This window comes from Chionomys nivalis, chromosome 1 (genome assembly GCF_950005125.1).
Source record: "Chionomys nivalis chromosome 1, mChiNiv1.1, whole genome shotgun sequence".
Classification (NCBI taxonomy): domain Eukaryota; kingdom Metazoa; phylum Chordata; class Mammalia; order Rodentia; family Cricetidae; genus Chionomys; species Chionomys nivalis.
This window is the reverse complement of record NC_080086.1, coordinates 115,490,108-115,511,346: the sequence shown is the minus strand read 5'-3', so window position 1 is coordinate 115,511,346 and position 21,239 is coordinate 115,490,108. Positions and strand designations below refer to the sequence as shown.

General features: G+C 37.1%; 1 protein-coding gene and 1 pseudogene across 35 annotated transcripts in view; one reads left to right on the top strand and one right to left on the bottom strand.

Moving 5' to 3' along the window:
• Positions 1-21,239, bottom strand: part of Nrxn1 (neurexin 1) — a 1,077,006-nt gene that overhangs the window by 352,362 nt on the left and 703,405 nt on the right. The window lies entirely within an intron of this gene.
• LOC130872993 (60S ribosomal protein L3-like) lies at positions 18,065-19,339 on the top strand (annotated as a pseudogene).

Below are 21,239 nucleotides of genomic sequence, written 5' to 3'. Positions count from 1 at the left end.
TATCTTTAGTATCTATATGTAGAACTCACCTCCTTATTAATAGCAGTTGATATCAACATCTAAAGGAGATTGTTGAGATATATGAGAAGAAACAAGAAAGCAAATGGAAGATAGCATATTCAAATTAAACACTACTTGCTAACATCAAGTTTATCTCAGTCTGTAACATAGGCATGAGGTTTCATATTCTCAATCTTCAGATTAGCAAGTAAAAATAACAATCCACAATTGAATTCTTTATAAATATATAGTTAGCTGTCCATGTTTCCTTAACACAGCCTCTAATTCTACACTTGACTCTGCAGAAATGAAGCATGTCAAAGTTCAAAATTAGATTTTTTTCTTCTTATTCTTTATTCAAGGTAAGTGTTGCATACATTATACAATTGATGCCAAATTGCTTAGAAGACTTTGTATGTTCTGAATAACAAGGTATTGAACATGGCTTCTGCAAAAGAAGCTGAGGAATATGTAAAACAATTATTTAAACCCAAAGAATATCATCACTCCATTTGTTCAGTTGCTTTGCTGATCCTAAATAATTGGAAATGAAGCGATTGACAGCAATGGTGTCTCTTAAGGCAAACTACCTAATTTAGATGTCAGTGGGATCTAAGAAAATCGTTTGAATGGAAACTAAATGAGCAGCACAGAGTAAACTGAGTCTGCTTGGCCAAGTCTCTTGTTATTAGCCGGAGGTGTGATTATTATAGCAAGAAGTCATAGCTTCTATGGATTTCTGTGGAAATCAATAAATATTTGCAGACTATAACTTCAGCAAAGATTTGATTTGCCAAACAGTAGTCTTTCTTGCTTTATTCAGCATATAGACTGGATCTTCCTACGAATATGGAAGAAATATTTACATTGTATATCAAAGGTAGTGGTTGTTTAGAACTCTTCTTTTTCAGTATTCAGAGCTTTGGACAAAGAAAACCAAAGCAACAACAACCAATGTGATGCATGTTTGTTTGGGTTTTTTTTTTTTTTTTTTTTTTTTGAAAGCAAGGTTTCTCTATGTAGCCCTTGCTATCCTGGAACTCACTCTGTAAACCAGGCTGGCCTTGAACTCACAGAGATCTGCCTGCCTCTGCCTCCTGAGTGCTAGGATTAAAGGCCTGTACCACCACCTCCTGAACACTGAATTCCTTCTAATTTATTTGCATTTCTAGGTACTGTTTCATCTTAGTGGAGTGTTCTCCTTAAGTGAGGGTATACATGGAGCCCTTATTTGTTCCAAACACAGTCCTTGCAAACAGAAGAGCACTGCCTAATCCTAGCCTCTGGGAAATTTGGCAACAGATCAAGGCTTGTATTAATACAAAAGATTCTGCTGTGTAGCAATAGTGTCAAAAGTCTTGTATGTGTCACTCGGTCATGGTTTCCATGATGGTAATAAAGATTACATTAATGCTCACCACAGCCACGTGGTGATACACAATTGGATTAAATTAATATGTAAATTAGCCGATAAGAAGCTAGAGCTAATGGACCAAGCAGTGATTTAATTAATATATTTTTTTGTGATTATTTCTGGGCTGAGCAGCCAGGAATCAACAAGCGATCTCCTTCAACATTTCTATGTGTGTGTGTATGTATATGAATGTATTTATGATATGTGTGTATACACACATATTTATATTTAATTGAGAAGTTTATAAAGAATCTGTGTGAAGACCATCTTTGTTTTGCATATCACTGCTAAAAAGAGATGTCAACAACTAAAATTTAACTATTATTCTCCTTGGCATTTAGAACTAGACTAGTATAGCACATGTACAATGACTCTGGCTTATAACTATGTGTCTGCAGACACAGATCTCAAAGGCACAGTTTTAGGTTTGGGGTGGTATCTTTACTATTCTGTATTCAAGCACTAGTTAACTTATTTCACATTATTCAATAACATCTATCTTGATTAGAAATATTCATCACACTGTTTGGGGTAAAAAAATATGATTTTCTGTCTGGCAAATAAATCCCTGGCACTATTAAAGAACTGCTCTTCTCTGAAATCATTAGCCATATGCACTGGAGTGTAGGTTAGACATATTGGCCATGGGTCATGTGTCTTATAAAATTATCTCATTCTAAGACTTCTGGAAAAATGTTGTGTGTGTGTGTGTGTGTGTGTGTGTGTGTGTATACACATACACATATATTTTCATGGATGCTCTCTATAGGACTTTTTGTTATTTGATGTGAAGCAGGTTATTGGAGCAAGCATAGCGACACTTATTCTTCCTTGGCAGAAAAAAACAATGCTACAAAAGCTTCAGAAACAAAAGCTGAAAACAATGCCTTCCAGAGCCAAGATGGTTCTGTTCAGAACATGAAGGGTAGGATAGCATCCATCAAGAACAGGGTACCATTAGCCAAGAGCAGGGTAGCATTCACCAAGAACAAAGAGGCATCCACCAAGATCAGGGTGACATCCACCAAGAGCAGGGTGATATCCACCAAGACCAGGGAAGTATCCACCAAGATCAGGGAGGAATCCACCAAGATCAGGGTGACATCCACCAAGAGCAGGGTGTACATCCACCAAGAGCAGGGTGACATCCACCAAGAGCAGGGAGGCATACACCAAGAGCAGGGTGGCATTCACCAAGAACAGGGTACCATCCACCAAGAGCAGAGTGCCATCCACCAAGAGCAGGGTGACATTCACCAAGAAAACAGTGGCATTCACCAAGAGCAAGGTGGCATTCACCAAGAGCAGGGTAGCATTCACCAAGAACAAGTTTCAGACCAGCAAGCTCTTTTGGCCTTTTCAGGAGAACTGTGGTAAAAACAACTTAAAATAAATAAATAAATAAATAAATAAATAAATAAACAAATAAATAAATAAATAAATGGATCACTGGCTGAAAGAAACACTAAAGGAGTTTAGAAGCAAACTTTTAATTACCAACAATATGCTCTCTTGAAATAATAATCCCTACAATTAAATCCAACATGCTTATGTAATTATGCTACATTTCACTTCCATACCAAGTGGAAGTTTCCATGTTCTGATTTCAGAATAATATGTGTTAGAGTTCAAATAGTCTTCTGTCTGCAGCACCATTTGTCACAGGCTGTTTGTCAGCCAGTACATTCCTATTTTCTAGGAACCACTCTTCAAATCTCTGGCCTGCTCAAAAGCCCACAGTGTTGCTGCTCATACCTTATGCCCCAAATGTCACATGGGTCACTTGTAAGATGATGTAACCATCCACAAAATTCCACTAAGGTACTGGAAAAACACTGTTGTGCTTTGAAATAAAAAGATCTCCAAAGGGAGTGCCACTATTAGTAGGTGTGATCTTGTTGGAGGAAGTGTGTCACTGAGGAGGTAGGCTTTGAGTTCTTATATGCTCAAGCCATGCCCAGTGGGACAGATCAATTTCTGTTTCCTGGGAATCAAGATGTAAGTAATCTCAGCTTCTTTTTTAGCACTATATCTATCTGCATGCTGCTTTGCTTCTTACCATGATGACTGTACTAAAGCCCCAAACACTGAGCCACCCAATTAAATGTTTTCCTTTATAAGAATTGCTGTGGTCATTGCATCTCTTCACAGCAATAAAAACCCTAACTAAGACAAACACACCCGATTTAAAAAGCGAAAAGTTCCAAAATACATCACTAAAATGTTTATCATGAAAATGATTGGCAGACATTGCAAAGTGCTTAAATTAATTAGACATAAAAATATTTTAATATGGAGTACTAATTACCCACATATTCTTGATTTTCTCCACCAAAGTTAATTTTTTGTTGTTGTTTTCTTCAGAATCTCAAGGACCATGAAGATCATCTGGGTTTGGGAGTTATTAATAGGATACTGACTTATTAGTCCAACTATCCACATGAATAATACATGAAATGTTGCTGATAAAGCTTTATAAGTAAATCAAACTGAAATTGTGTTATGCTGTTTTATTAAAGACAGCACTAAAGCTTTAAATAGTGCTTATTTATAAACTACATTGAAAGATAAAATATTTGCTTTGTAGCTCTTATTGCTGACAAAGTGCCAAAAATCATTTTTAAATTAGTGGAGATAATAAAATATTAAGCAATCTATAAATCACCACAGAAAACAGAAAAGTTGAAGTGAACGTGGGCTTGAAAAGCATCATTACTTCATAAATGTAAAGAAACAACGTGACAAGAATACTAAGCCAATTATTCTAATTTTAAATATTAATTTATGCTGGACTTTTCAGTTCAGGTTTCTCTTGCATTAAGAGAGAGCTAAGCTTACAAAGCATATATTAAAAGTCAATTATTCATTTTACAAAATGCATTGTTACATTCCAAAATTATTTTTAAAGTTTGCTTTAATCAAGTAAGATCCTGTCTAAAACTCAAGAGAATTTTTCTGAGGCTACCCTTTATCAAAAAAAAAGCAGACCACCTACAGAGACATGGGGTGTTAGACCTGGTACACCGATCTGGAAGTCCACTAGGCTGGAGTTGAAATGCCTTGTACTGATCTGTCCTTCAAGGAAGAATATGATTTGGTTTGAAAGGTTTTCGTGTTCTGAAGTTTTATGACAGGACTATGGAGCTCACGTTATATGGTGGCCAAGGGAAGTTGCATCTTCAATGTTTTGAATGAAATGTCCCTGAGTAACAGCAGTACACCAAGATCTGGTTTTATGTCTAGTGTTTGGAACATGAGTGCAGCAGACAGCTCTGGTGAGAGAAAAGCATGATCTGTTGGCTGGAACCCAAAACAGCTCTCCTTCCTGCTATTAGGGGTCAAGCCATGTGAGCATCAAGGGGGAAACACTCAGGAGTTATATGGTGCCTTGCTAACTCCCATATGAATGATAAGTATTGTGATTATTAATAAGAATGTGTTCCTGGTTCATGCCCTAAGGAAGTAAAGTGGTTTCTTTCAAAAGCTCAGAGTTCAAAGACAATAATATAGTTCTAATTAGCCCAGAAGTTTTGATAAGTGAGACTCATAGGTAAACATTGCAATTATCTTTACTTTATTAGTTTCTGTGCCTATTTTAGATCTAAATTTTCACTGTAGTCTACAAAAGCTGTGTTCAAGCCATAAAGAAAAGCAATTTCTATTAGTGAAAAAATATTGCCAAATTTTTAAATATTCATCATCCTAAAAATAAAAACATCAATGCCTCAGAGTTTCAAACTCTGTTCACATGAAGCAAAGCATTTATTATTTTATGAAATTAATATAAATTAATCACATATTGAAAACAAGGTTCTAACTTGTTAGCTTAGACATGAGGCATTGGCATATTTAATCAAAATATTTCAGAGCTATTACTTTTAACTTCATAACCTCCCTGTCTTGGACTCACATTTTTTGAAGTGTATATTTAGAGCTGAAGAGGTGGCTGGAAAAATAGTTAGGCACATTGTTATTAAATGCTTGGCATGCCTTGCTAAGGATTCGGAAATCTGCAGATCAGATGATAGAAATGCACCACAGAGTTTTAACTCAAGGAGTGGGACAGTTATATTTGGTTTTAGGCACAAAGGTGTAAGTGTGGAGGTCAGGGGTCAACATGCAGGAGTGATCTTCCCCTCTGCCACGTGGATATCAAGCATTGAACTCAGGGGGTCAGGCTTGGGGGCAAATATCTTCATCCACTGCATCATCAGAGTGGCTCTTCTACACTTTCTTGTAATTATTATTTTGCTTTTATTTGCTAGTTTCCTTTTTTGTATTTTTTTTTTCCTTTCATAATGGGACGACGGGGAAAGAAATCATGAAAACTCGTCTTTTATTTTTAAAAACAGTTTTTAAAAGTTATAAGTAGGCATGTGTCTAATGAACTCATGGCAGAGAAGGATCCCATAACCTCTCAGTTCCTTAAAAGTGTATTTCTCCTGGTGCTTGTGGCCTGTACAGTAGTTATACAGTAGTTGTGTACCATCAACTTGACATCTTGGACCCAGATTTCTCATTGTCTACTAATTTCCCACCAAGCCAGCAGACCAGCATTCCAATAATTCCCTTCTGTTGGCGCCCACTGATAGCCTTCACACAAGGCCAGGGTCTCCCATGAGTGAGTGCACAGTATTTTGAGTTACTCCTTGACAATAATGTGGGAATTCTAGGAAATGACTAATTTTTTTGCTATCTTCTTCTAATCCTTAGTGCTTCTCACACCTATGAATCAAATATGAAATAAAACTATGCTTTGTTCTGCATCATCTCCAGTACCAAGGAAAATGCCTAGCCCAGAATACATTGATGGTAGTAACACTTCTTGTTTTCTATCCTAACTTGCAAACCAGTTCTACTCTCTTATCCACTTAATACAAGAAACTCTTGCACAAGTTCCAAAATGTGAAGCAAACTGGGGCAACAAGCAGTTTCTGAATATTTCAAACTAAGAGATAAATACTTTTTAAAATTGTACTTTAAAAAAGGAAGCACATAGTAATGCAAAAACCCCAGGATGCAAAATATCTTTTGGAAACAATTTCATGAATTCCATTATGTGAAATAATTTTATAAATTTAGATTCATTTTGCTTGCATACTGTCTGCCTGGAACATTATTCAATGCTGGAACAATATTCAAAATATACATTTACATCCTTCTCTGACAATAAAATTTATGAAAAACAAAAAACGAAACAAAAACAAACAAAAAAAGAAACAACAACAAAAAAAAAACCCTCAAACTACCAATGCAGCCAACCCTCAGCACTTGGAGTTCTGTTAGCCATTCTCTACAATAGTTTATTTGGAGGGACAAAGAAAGCTTGAAAAATAGCAGAGAATCATAGAATGAAATACTCTCAAATTGGGACTATTATGGAGAGTAACAGAAAAAAATGTAACAGAAAAGGATAAAGAATATAAATAGAATTCAGAAAAGTACAAAGTATAAATATGCCACAAATATCATTCAACAGAGTCTAAACAAACAAAAGCAGAAAAATCTCTGACATCTTGTGATTATCATCCAAAAACTGTGAAGAAAAGTCATTGCTGTGTAACTGGAAAATATTTAAAAGAATTCCTATTATACACACACATGCATTCATGGTACTTTATACATATTAAGATAAAATTAGAGTTTATAATTCAGTGCTCACTTGATAATGTAGAACTTATTTTTAGTCTTAAAGAAATAGCATGTCCTTCACCTTTCTTTTAAATACAGGCAGATGTTCATTTCTGTGTTTGTTTCCATGATAATGATTGATGGATAAAACTTATGCTTATTTAAGTATTTCAAATGAGTAATATTCTACACATCAAATAGATTCATCATTACATCAACTCAATGATCTCAGGTCTAATAGTTTTTCAACAAGTATATAAAAAATAGTAAAAACGACACAAGAAACTGCTAACTCAAATGTGGTCATCCCTGATCACCATTGTGTTTCTAACTCATAGTCAATAGCATTCCTATAATTTTGTAAATTGGAAGTTAATGACACAGTGCCTGCCTTTTCTTTCTATATTTTTCTTCTCCAAATTATACTATAAGTATGCATATGCCTGTATGAATTTTGTTACGCCGTTAGTATTGGAAAGACTAGGAAATATCACAGGGAAAGGGAGTGGTTCTTTTATTATAGTCTTCCAAAATGGTACTCATGTTAGTTCACTGTAGATATGGAACAGTATTTGAAGAAATTCTCTTGATTTGACACTGCCCAGTGCTCACATTGTCTAGATATTAGCAAATCTTATCTCCCTAAAATAGAAACCATAATGGAAGAAAGATCAGTAAAAATAGCCTGTCTCTCAAGTTCATGTCCTACCATCTGATTCTAGGATGCACTCTTCATTTGAGTATAAATGAATTATAACTAGAAGCTCTGGTCTCTGTTTCTATATTTTATCATTTTCATAGTGTACCCCATGTTAGATAAAAGCACATCTTAAACAAGTGAGAATAAGTGCTAGTTTCTGATAAAAGGACTCAATTTCCCATGTGTCCTGGCTTGCTTTATCCATTTAAGAAATAGTGTTCAAAAAATTATTTATTCTGTATTATATTTTTCATTTGCTATCTTAGGAAGATTTCTAGATGATCATTCAGAGATGCATTAATTTATACAGAATTATAATTTAAATTTGTAATATAAGGTGCTTTTATGCTAGGAGATCATTGAACTTCTGGAGGGAAGGAATAGACATAACAAAGCAGATATCTGAAATAAAATTATATATTATTGGCAAACAACCTAAGTGTATATGATGCTTTAATCGACAGCCAAAACAAAAACCCACAGCAACCTTTCTCTCATGTTTGGTCAGCACAGAGTTATTTTGCACCACATTAACAATTCTTTCTCAGCCACTCACTGAACCTATTTGCTAGAAGTTGAATTTTACAGTGAGGTCAAAGCTATGATTGTCAACTTGCACCATCTGGCTCCCTGGAGACATTTGACAATGTCTTGTGATGTTTTGATTTTCAGAGATGGAAGAGAAGGACTACTGGCAACAAGTGTGTAGAGGCCAGGGATGTAGTTAAATATTCTGTGCTGCACCAGAATGTTCCCCAATAAATAAACCCATCCTAAGATGTCAGCAATGCCAAGACCAAGGCTCTCTAGAGAAATCCATGAGGAGAACTTAAGAGGGAATGGCATATGAGGCTAAATATCTTTTAAGAAAGTGATTTGTTTTATATAGTCAAAAGAAACAGATACCTGGATTATGAAGGTTTTACTAGAATAGAACTGAAAAGTCAGATGGAGACAGAAAGGGAAAAGCCATGGACAAGATATAGCAATGAAGTAAATAGAAAGGATTCAATGTAGAAAGATGAAATTTTTAAGATGATTGCTGTTGACCCAGTCATTATGTGATGTGGACATAAAGAGAACACAAAACGAAACTGAACCAAAAGTTAGTTCAGCTTTGGAATTTTAGAACTAAAGAAGATTAGTTATTTAAAAACTCCCTAAGCAAGTACTATGGTGGTTTTGTTTAATATTAGCGAGACCCTGGGTTTGACCTCAGTCCTCAACACTATCATAACGAGTAACAAAACAAAACAAAACAAAAACATCACAAGATTAAGAGGGAAAAAACAAAACAAAAACAATATACACCATCAAAAATTAGCCAACAAGTGGTTGCTTTTAAGGAGGTATTAATATCACTCAGATGCTTCTTGCCCCTCCTACAATGGAGACAAGATGTCCACAACTGGGCAGCTGTAAATCCCCTTTCATGGTGGAATTTCCCTTTACGACAATTGCTTGGTTTCTGGTAGTTATGTTGTTTCTAGTTTACCAATTGTTATTTTCAAAAAAAAAAATCCTTATTTTTTCTGTGTCTGTTTATATGAATGTGTAGTACACAAGGTGGTCTCCAGAAAACAGACAAAAGCTCAGAATCCACATGAGAACACAATACAAGACAGAAGAAAGGAGGCTGTCATGTGGGCTCCTGGTGACCTGGTGTTAAGAACACTAGATTAAGTGAAGAACAATGGATTAGCACAACACAGAAATGAATTTAAGTTTGAGAGAAACAAATAACCTTGGCAAAACCGTGTCTTCCTTGGTCAAAGACTGGGCTGAGAAATGAATGTAGCTGAGGCAGAAGGCACTTTGCTGTATGCAGTTGACAAACTGACTGAATGATGAGACTCTGCTGTGGGAGCTCCTTTGGCTAATAGCCTTTAAAAGACCACACCAAACCGGGCGGTGGTGGCGCATGCCTTTAATCCCAGCACTCGGGAGGCAGAGGCAGGCGGATCTCTGGGAGTTCCAGTCCAGCCTGGTCTACAAGAGCTAATTCCGGGACGTGCACCAAAGCTCCAGAGAAACCCTGTCTCGAAAAACAAAAAAAAAAAAAAAAAAAAAAAAAAAAAACAAAACAAAAAAACAAAACAAAACAAAAAAAGACCACACCAACAACCGGACAACTATATTTACATAAAATCTGAGAGATCTTGGAAAATAATCCTAGATACAAAAGAACATGGTTACACATGGATCTTGGTAGCAGCTTTTTCTTGGGTGGGCTCTGTTTGTGAAAAGCAAGTGCGTCTCATTTAAGAGAAGCTTCCCTACTCAGTTTTACCTGCAAAACCTTGCAGGTGTTTTAAGAGGACCTGCCAGCAAACACTTAAATGGTGTTTATGGACAGCCAACAGCATGCTTCTTGGTGGTGGCACAGACCTTGAAATTCCATACAGTTCTGGCAATAAACATGGCTCCCACCAGCACCTCTGCAATGAAGCTAGACTCTCAGAAAGCTAAGAAATTGGGTGAATCTAGCCATCAAAGTCACAGCTTTAATTCTAGCCATATCGCTTAGCAAATTAAAGACTCATGTGATCAGAAAATATAGATACACAGTAAAAATAGATTTAGATGAAAAACATGTCTAAACTATTTAAAGTGTGTTTAGAAATATATGTAGGTTTGGAAGAGAAAAGATAAAGGATGAAGTCCTTTAAGAGAGAGAGAGAGACATTAGTTGGGTGTGGTGGCACACACCTTTAATCCCAGCATTTGGGAGGCAAAGGCAGGCAGATCTCTGTGGATTCTAGGACAGCCTGGTCTACAGAGTGAGTTCCAGGACAGACAAAGATACACAGAGGAAACCCTGTTCTCAAAAACCCCAAAATAAAAAATATACAGTTTTTTTAAAAAGCCATGTAATGATGGAAACTACACAGAGAATCTGGATATTGAATGTTAATTTTCTTTCTTTGAATTGTTTGATGTCTGAGTAAGGAATAAAATTTTTCTAGAATTTTCTGTAACAAAATTTCCTGGATTAATCCAATATATATATTTTGAAAATGCCTTGACTTAAAAACTTAAGTCAAAAGATATGTTACTTTAGTATTTTTTTTGTTTTGTTTTTGTTTCCACAGGAAATGAGAAGCTGTGGATTCAATCTGGGTTAAGAAAAAATCAAGTTCAATCAAGGAAGACCCCCTGGAGATTCTCTGATAGCAGCAGATGGCCCAGATGATCCAACATTTCAGAAGACTTCTGTTGGAGTTTCCTCTGAGTTCAACATCCAGAACAGCCTCAAGACTACTGGCTGAGATAATCAAGCCTCATAGAATATTCCAGTCAGGACATGACCATAATTCTAAATTTTCTTTAGGTTTCCATAAGATTATCAGTGCCACCAATCAGCAGGAAGTATCCTAGAAAACTATGCCTACATTCCTAAAAAGTGGATTATGAATGTTGCCTTTGTTTAAAATGTTGGTTATGGATAATGTTCAGGAAAAAAAAGCTAAACAAAAGAGACTCAAATAAGAGTTCTTGTTTTGAAAAAAAGTAGAGAGAGTGCTGTGAGACAGTGGTCTTGTACCTGTCACTTGTATTATTTTTATAAATGCTGATTGGCCAGGAACCAGGCAGAAAGTATAGGTGGGACAACCAGGCATGAAGTAGAGGCAGATTGGTAAGAACAGGAGAATTCTGGGAAGGGGAAAGACTCAGTCTGCAGTGGCAACCTAGACACAGAGGAAGCAAGATGAGAATGCCTCACTGATAAAAGGTACCAAGCCATGTGGCTGACATATACAAGAATTATGAGTTAATGTAGGATGTAAGAATTAATAAGAAGCCTGAGCTAATAGTCCATCCAGTTTACAATTAATGTAGGCCTCTTTGTGTTTCTTTGGGACTAAATGACTGCAGAACCAGGCTGCACAGAAACCTGTGTCAACAAGACTCTCTGTAAATGAGGCTGTCAAAGGAACCCCTTCTAGTGCTGCATTCTGTCTTAGGGCCTATTTTCCTGCAGCTGAGGTACTGTTACTGTTGAATGTAGATGTAATGTGACCACATGATGCTAGTATATTTTTATTTATAGAAGGTAGTAGAGAAAACTCCACAGTGCAATTATCCAGTGTATGCTTACTGTAGGAGGGAAACGGTATTGCATTTTACTCCAGGAAGTAAACAAACAATATTTAAGGCCTCTGAATTAAAGGAGAAAAAAAAACCTGATGTTAGAAAGCAATAGAGCATATGTTTTTCCATGCACACAAGCTAAACAAATTTAACAAACAATCCAGCTGTGTTTTATCTTACCTTCCAGATACATGCATCCATTAAGTCATTCCTCTTTTTCAAGTCCCACTGAAACCTGTGAATCTATGTTAACTAAAAAAGATTTTAGCATAAGATTACATCTTTACCATCTTGCTTAAAAACCTCCATTGCCTATGGTAAACCCTAGAAGGCCATGGGAAGATTCATAGGCAGTTACCAAGCAGGCCACACTTGGCTGTGGAGAGAGACTGAGAAGGCCAGGTGCTCCTCAGTTCCTTTGCAGCCCATAGACATATGCTGAGAGAAGCATTCATCATTGGACTGCCTCTGTCCTAGAAAATCAATTCCCCTATACATTACATGGGTTTCTGCCAGTACCAGCAAGGAGTAATTTAACCTGGCTGGAAGCCGACTGGATGTCTAAGAGATGAGTTTTCTGCTTCCTAAAACATATTGTTCTAATATTTCTCCCATAATGGAAAAGTGTCTAACAAAATCTAAACTGACTTTTATTTGAAAAGAGCAGGTGCTGTAGTGTGTCAAGGAACTTAAGTCATAGAACAATCAATTCTAGTGCTGTGTTTCATCCAAACAACAATGCCTGCAAAGACTTGGAATTTACAAGGCCTGTAGAACCTAGAGCAATCATTTCCCCAGTGGCAGTATGGGGTTCCCATACACAGCCTCACTGTGCTGTGGCTGGCTCATCAAGTGCTAATGGCAATCTATAAGTGCTTCAAAACAAGATGGCAGATCCCTCACTCACAGAACAGCTCCTGGAAGCAGCCCCACCTGGTCAGTCACACAGTAGGTTTTATCATTTGATTTGAGAGTCCTCTATGCTGATTTTATTGAAATAAAAGAATAAAACCCTCTTTACTTAAGAAGGGGGCCGCCTAAGGGTTTAACTGCTGTTCAGAGACTGGAATTAGTATTTGATAACAGCAATGTCACTGTACTCTTACCCATCAGAAAAAAGCTTTTCTTGTCTTTTGAGTAATATGAAATTAAAAAAAAGTGACATGTTTTATTGTGAATTTATTGTTAATTATGGTATTGGCCCGATAGTGTTTGTACTGCTTATAAGATGTTGAGAAATATTTGGATTTAATTGTGGATTTATTGTTGATTATGGTATTGATCTAATAATGCTTGTAACTGCTTATAAGATGTTGAGAAAGGTTTGACACACCTTGTAAATGTTTGAATTTAATGCATATGTTAAAAAAAATTTTAGATTTTGATACAATGTAAAATAATTTAAGAGGTGCTCTAAACTAGCTAAAAAAAGAATTTTCAACTCAAGCGATCCTCTTCTCCTTTAAATAGGAGACTGTAGTCTTTAGGAGCAGGATTATTCATAAAGCATGATTATTTCTCCTGACAAAAAAAGTATGGCTCCAAGACACAGAGCCCAAAGGTATCTCTCTCCCTTAATCTTTTTTCTTCACAGAGATCAGCCGACAATGACAGATTTGAAGTTTCTCCCCACCAGATGCCTAAGACAAGAGTTTTCATGAAATGGAATGCCTGTTCCAAGGATAAGTAAATTTGGGTAAAGGGAAAGTCTTTGCCTAAGGCAGACATGATCATCTGTCCTGTTGCAGAACCACAGGTGTTGTCAAAATTAATAAGAGACAGTGAATTGTAGGCCCATATTTCTACGTGGTATGGCGACCAGAATCCCAGGCCACAGTTTGCACCTGCCATAGAGGAGGTGGTCACCTAGCTCTCCCCAGGGTCAGGATATGCTAATGCTGTTCTGCATCTTCTTTGTAATATGAAGGATGCCTGGGATAGAGATGCTAATTTGGCCTATATGACAGAGCAGGCGTACAAAGCAGAAAGATTGAAAGACTTGACAGAGAGGACATAGAAAGATGTGAACGTGACTAAAGTCATTCACCTGGTTAACTAGGAAACAGAATGCTAAGAAATTTATTCTCAGTTCACATTTTGGTATAAAGGCTATTTGGAGAATAAACATGAGAAATTTTCAGGATGTAAATTCAGGATTTCATGAGGGATCACTAAAAATCTCCCTCCTGATAAAGTGATGTGAGATGTGTCTTTATTCCCACGCTTCCCCTCTGGTCAGGGGAAATAATTTATGGTCCAGGATGGCACCAGACCACAACAAAAACTGAAGTTAAGAATCAGATCCCATTTCCTTTTATTTTCTTTTGGAGAAGATTAATTTTTATATGCTTGAAAAGAATTGGAGAGAAGTAAGAACAAAGAAAATAATTTACAGAGAATGGAAATTATCAAATTGAAACTGCAATATCCACAAATAAAGTTACATGGCAAAGTGGTCGTACTTATTTATTTATATGCTGGCTGTGGCAGAGTGTACACATTTAATAGAGGTAAGCAATTGTGACAGACATCTCGAATCAAAAGTGTACTATTTGAGCCTTTGGAGATAGATTTTGCCAGTTTCTGATTAAAAATGTCACTGGTTATTTTCACTCTTACATAGGTTACAATATGTATTACTTTCAACGTAACAAGATTTGGATCATCCTTCTGAGCATTGGTCAAAAGAGATAAATTCCTTTCTAAAGTTTATTGTCAGCACTAAAGGCAGGTAAAGAAGAGCCCTATGACTACATTAGGCAATGTATGGCTAAGTGGTATTAGGAAAAATTTCTTTCTTGTAGTAAAGCATCTGCCAGTGCTCAGACACTCTTGGAGGGCACATTTAATGCAGCCTCAGAACTTCTCTTTTGAAATCTTTTAAATCCTCTCCATGATGGCAAGTCTTGACCCATTAAACCTGAACTTGATTCATATTTTCACCTTAAGTCATTTAGAAGTAGTTAGTGGAAAGAAGAGAGAAGTGCACTACTGGGAATAGAAGGTGACCTCAATAAATATTAGTGGAATGAATTCAGCTGGTTCAATACAAAGTGAGGCTAATGCAACCTAAAGGAACAAAACCTGCTGAAGACACATCCATCCATTTTCGGTGTCCCTGTGAGTGCCTACACTAAGGAACTTTGTGTTTGCCCTTGGTTCTCACCCATTTCGTGTTTTGTTGAGGTACACATGGCTCTCCTCCATCTCTAAGACTATAATTTTCCCACATCGAAATCACTGGATCCCGCTTGCCACCTGTTTGTTCACTGTAGACTTGTCTTGACACCTTTTCTCTGAACAATTCTGATTGACATGTCCAAACAACTTTATGCACATACACATGCACACACGCACACACACACACACACCACACGACTCATCTTTAATCTAGAGTTCCATCTATATTAACAGGACATTGTCAGATCTCTATGAAGTAAGTAAATACATAGATTTCAGGTCCCTAGTGTGCACAGCCTTAGGTCATGCTACGTTCTGTTAGAGTCTGCATAGCTGTATATAAAAAAGGCAGATGTAGCATTCAATTGTGAGGACACAAGACAGCAAGGACCGAGAAGCAATGTGGACAAAGAACTCTATCGGACGGCATTCTGTGTACCAAAATGAAACAAAATTTCTTGTGGGGTACCTGATATAGTATAAGACTTGGGAATTAATAACTCAGTAGGGAAAATTAGGGTTCTTTGATGGAATGGCACAGCTGCAGAAATCAGTATGGCAGGAAGTGTTGGGCATGGTGGTGCATGCCTGTAATCCCATAAATCAGGGGGCAGAGGCAGGCAAATATCTATTAATTTGAATCCAACCTGGCATACTTTATGAATTCCATGTTAACAAGGCTAGGTAATGAGAATCTATCTTGATAAGTCAAATATATCAGTAAGATAGAAAGAGTGACATCAGAGTGACACTCTACCTGATGTCAAATGACCAATGCACTATATTGGGTATGATATCTCAAGCAGTGTGAGCATGCTCCAGTTCTCTATGCTGGCTGGTTGTGTCTTTAAAAGGAGGGCTTCCCACATTTTCTTCCATCTCCACTTCTTACATGTCTTTTGAGTGAACCCCAGCCAGTTCACATCTACAGGAATGAAACTGATTCTCTTTTAATTTAATAACTTGTCTCTAACTTTAAGAGGCTGTTGAGAGTAGCCAGTATGTGTGATCCCAGGGGGTTTTCTAAAAGAAAGAAACTTATTTGGAATTTTTAATAAAGGTTTTTGAAATGAGTTTTTTGAATTAATATAGCCACTTCCATTTTGTGTGCAGATTTACATTATAAAAGAATTTGAGTACAAGCAGATTAATTTACAACATCACAGAGCTAGATGAGATTACCTAAATTTCCATCCACATTCCTGTACAGCAAATATATGTTATTTCCAATATTTATTTTCTGTATAATTCTCAGTGTTTTCACTATCCTTAAACAATTATAAAACTGTAAATGATTTACAATATCTAAAAACAGGAAAACAACTATCTTATAGATTTATAATGTTTCACATTCTGTTACAAAATATAAAGAAATCAATAGATGTCAAATAATTTATTTATTAATATATCTATTAAATAAAGATTTCTTAAATGCTAAGAATTGAACATAAGTTAGATAAGATCTTGTCTTCTGAAGAGTTCATTGTGATTGCTAGAGAATGGCTCAGCAGTTAAGAGCATGTATTACTCTTGCACAGGAACAAGTTCAGCTCCTAGCACCCATACGAAGTAGCTCACAACCACCTGTAACTCTTCCTCCAAGGGATCCCACATCCTCTTCTGACACACTCACATGTGCCCACAAATGTTAAACACACATTGACAAAAGCTAAATAAACCTTTAAAGGTCTTCCTTTGTGAAGGAAAATATATCAACAAAGATAATTAATGCAAAAAGGGAAAGAGCAGGAAGGACAGCCTGGTGTCAGAAGGAGGCAGAATTCAAGAACTTCCTAGATGAAAAATGGAATCTGGGATAAGAGCAAAGTAGGAAGCCAGAATGTTGCTCGGGCAGCCCCATCTATGTTTGGTGACTGAAACACAACAGAACCTTTTCACCCAGGGATATCACTACTGATCACTGAAGAAATTGGTTAATAAATTCATTTCATTTTCAAATAGTCCCTTTATTAAAATATCAAATCATTCTAGGAAGCATTCAACTTCAGTTTGTGTAAGTAAAATCTTATTACTAAAACCTAAAAAAATGGGGAGACAGCAAAATTCCAAAGAAAGAGTGGAAAGAAGTGGTTTCTCCTTAACCATAGTTCAGTCAATCCCTAGTCATGGATTTGTAAAATTTTTTTATTGAATAAAGTCTATAAATTTTTGGACATTCCCTACCTGTGCGTTAAAGCTTCAAAAGGGTGAGCTATGGTATTTCTCACATCTCCTGTTTTTCCTCTTTCTACTTACTACTTTCCAGATCTGTCCTCTCTCTGCTTCACCACAGTTAGGGTTTGGATCTTTTTAGTTTTATTCTACTTTGAACACTGTAACCATACCCTTTACTCAAATGGCCATCTCTTAACTTTAGACTCTGATTCTAAGGAATCAGGATGCTACAGCAGACTAAAAAAAATAAATAAAAAAAAAATGAAAAATAAAAAATAAAAAAAAACAAAACTACCCCTAGATCTAATACGTGATTCAAGGCGAGTTTGTTAAAAATGAAGGATCATTACTCAATATTATTTATATTTTTCCTATACTCAATACTACAAGGTAATGATAGAAGAAATAGTAGTTTTGGACAAAAACTCTATTTATTACTCTGCTATGGTATGTCTACAAAGATGAGTACTAAAATAAATTTAAATTTGCACTCCAATAATTCTGAATTCAATCTTCTACTATAGAACATTTTCATAAATCAAGGTTCTGAATATTGCTTTATCTTGTTATGGTTTAAACAAAATTCTAAATTTCACATTAGTCTTTTTTCAAGGTGTGTAAACTGTCTTGTAAAGCAATCTGACAAAAAAATCACTTAAAATTTTAATGGAGGTAGGAGTTCCTCTCTGGAGAGTGAACAAGTCAGAAGGCAGTGAGGGAATTTCTCATACAACTGCAGTGTAAATCACTTCAAAAAACGGTATATAGTCAGCTCTTATTGCACTCAAAAAAACTGAAAAGCAGGATAAAGCTTCATGAGTAACTTCTAAAAGCATCACTGATCTACCACAATAAGAGCTCTATCGGCGGCGGCGTGTGACGAGAGATGTCTCACAGGAAATTCTCTGCTCCCAGACATGGGTCTTTGGGCTTCCTGCCTCGGAAGCGCAGCAGCAGGCATCGTGGGAAAGTGAAGAGCTTCCCCAAGGATGACCCATCCAAGCCTGTTCACCTCACAGCCTTTCTAGGCTACAAGGCTGGCATGACCCACATTGTCTGGGAGGTTGACAGACCAGGATCCAAGGTGAACAAGAAAGAAGTCGTGGAGGCTGTAACCATTGTGGAAACACCACCTATGGTAGTTGTGGGCATCGTGGGATATGTCGAAACCCCACGAGGTCTGCGCACCTTCAAGACAGTATTTGCTGAGCACATCAGTGATGAGTGTAAAAGGCGGTTCTACAAGAACTGGCACAAAGCTAAGAAGAAGGCATTCACCAAATACTGTAAGAAATGGCAGGATGACATGGGCAAGAAACAGCTGGAGAAGGACTTCAACAGCTTGAAGAAGTACTGCCAGGTCATCCGCATAATTGCCCACACTCAGATGTGTCTGCTTCCTCTGCGCCAGAAGAAGGCACACTTGATGGAGATCCAGCTAAATGGGGGGCACTGTGGCTGAGAAGCTGGACTGGGCCCAGGAGAGGCTGGAGCAGCAGGTTCCTGTGAACCAGGTGTTTGGGCAGGATGAGATGATTGATGTCATTGGAGTGACAAAAGGCAAAGGCTACAAAGGGGTGACCAGTCGTTGGCATACGAAGAAACTGCCTCGCAAGACCCATCGAGGGTTGCGCAAGGTCGACTGTATTGGCGCTTGGTACCCTGCCCTAGTGGCCTTCTCTGTGGCTCGGGCTGGGCAGAAGGGCTACCATCATCAGACAGAGATCAACAAGAAGATTTACAAGATTGGTCAGGGCTACCTTATCAAGGATGGCAAGCTGATGAAGAACAATGCATCTACCGACTATGACCTTTCTGACAAGAGCATCAACCCACTAGGTGGCTTTGTCCGTTACGATGAGGTAACCAATGACTTCATCATGCTCAAAGGCTGTGTGATGGGAACCAAGAAGCGAGTGCTCACACTCCGCAAGTCCTTGCTGGTGCAGACCAAACGGTGGGCTCTGGAGAAGATTGACCTGAAATTCATTGATACCACCTCCAAGTTTGGCCATGGTCGTTTCCAGACCATGGAGGAGAAGAAAGCATTCATGGGACCACTCAAGAAAGACCGCATTGCCAAGGAGGAAGGTGCTTAATGCCAGAATTTGCTTGACTGGTGTGGTTGGTCTCAATAAAAGCTTTTTCAGTGAAAAAAAAAAAAATCCCTGGAATTCACCCTTATGTCATTTAGATACAACAGCACTTTTAAATTTGCTTTAAATATCAGTATGTGCTACAACGTAGAATGATATCTTTGTGAAACATTCAGGGTCCAGGTAAATGCATTTAGAAGTCATTACTTTCTGTGACTTTATGGAGATAAGTGAAGTGTTTAGACTTTATGTCTACTTGTGGTGGTTTGAATAACAATAATCCACAAAGGCTCATATATTTATATGCTTAGTCACCGGGATGTGACACTATTTAAAAGGATTAAAAGGATTAGGAGATGTTATCTTGTTAGAACCCACTTGGGGTGGGCTTTGAGTTTTGAAATGGCCATGCCAAGTCAAGAGTCTCTCTGCTTATTGATCAGGATGTAGCTCAGTTACTGCTCCAGTGCCATGTCTGATACTATGCTCCTTGTCACGTTGATAATGCACTAAACCTTCAAAACTGTAAGCAGGCCCCCAAATGAATGTTTTCTTTTATAAAAGTGGCATTGATCATAGTGTCTCTTCACAGTGATAGAATTGTGACTAAGACGGTAGTAAATGTATAATCGTCACAGATAAACTATAGAACAATGATATTAAATTACAGAAACACAAATACTATTTACTCTTACCTTTTGCCACTCATCTGTTTAATTTACAACAGAAAGGAGACACTGGGAGTGAGGGAAGCAGTTGCCTCCCCAGTACTGACTATGGGCAACTGTCATAAAAGCTGTGGTTAACATCTCTGATGGTGAAGGGTCATGGACAAAATTTGAGTTAACAAGTTTTCTGTGAATGTAAATAAGAAATTATCATTTGGTACCTACAATTTCCTTTTTCATATAACCCCCCTAATATATATGCATAATAGATAATAGGTATATAAAATTACTTGTAGTTTAAAGACACCAGAACTAAAGCTCAGCAAGATTATATGCAAGTTGTATAAAATTAGTATGTAGGAATTCCAAATTCAAACCAGGATCTGCCATGCTTCAAAGTTTATAGTCTCTTTCCATTCTAACAATACAATTCAAAACAATAGCCTCAAGTGTTAAGAATCAAAAAAGATCAGAGTGCAAGTCTGTTGTAGAACACTCGCTTAGCATGTGTGAAATACTGGGTGCAATCATCAGCAACAAAAGGGAAAATGAACTTAAAGGAGACTATTTTAAGTGACAGATATGTTACCTGTACTCCAAAAATGTGATTATTTCATTGATTAATTTTTGTTTTAAAAAATCAAGTAGGACAAGATGGTGCATGCCTATAACTTCAGCACTTGCAAATTCAAGTAAGCCTGGGCTACATACTGGGATCATGTCTCAAACATCCATGTATAAAACATAGAACAGACAAATTAACACACAATACTAGAATGCTAATTCCTTTAGGCCAGTGAAAAAGTTCAGTGATTAAAGAGCTCCTGATTCAAGCATGATGACCTGAGTTTGACCACACGAACCTACATCAAAGTAGAAGGCAAGAAGGACTCCATAAAGCTGTCCTCCAGTCCCCACATAGGTGCCCTAGCATGGACACCCCTATTATATACATATGACAATAATATTTTTGAGAAATTTGAAAAATGAATCCCCAGAATAGCTGATTATGCTACAATAAAGTAATTTACTCTGTAAAGTGACATTTTATAATGTTGACATCAACTATTTACAGAAGAGGGATGTATTTTTTCTCCTTAGTGTGGGAGAAAGCTTTGCTCAAAGGCAACCTTTTGAAACAGGTCTTAAGAAACAAATAGGAGATCAGTTTTGTACAATGGCATTTGGCAAACAGGGCAACCTAATTAACAGCTTGACATCTTTCAGGGATCACTGCCCAAGACAGCTCAGGAATGTTCCCTTCTTTCTTAGATGTGCACATC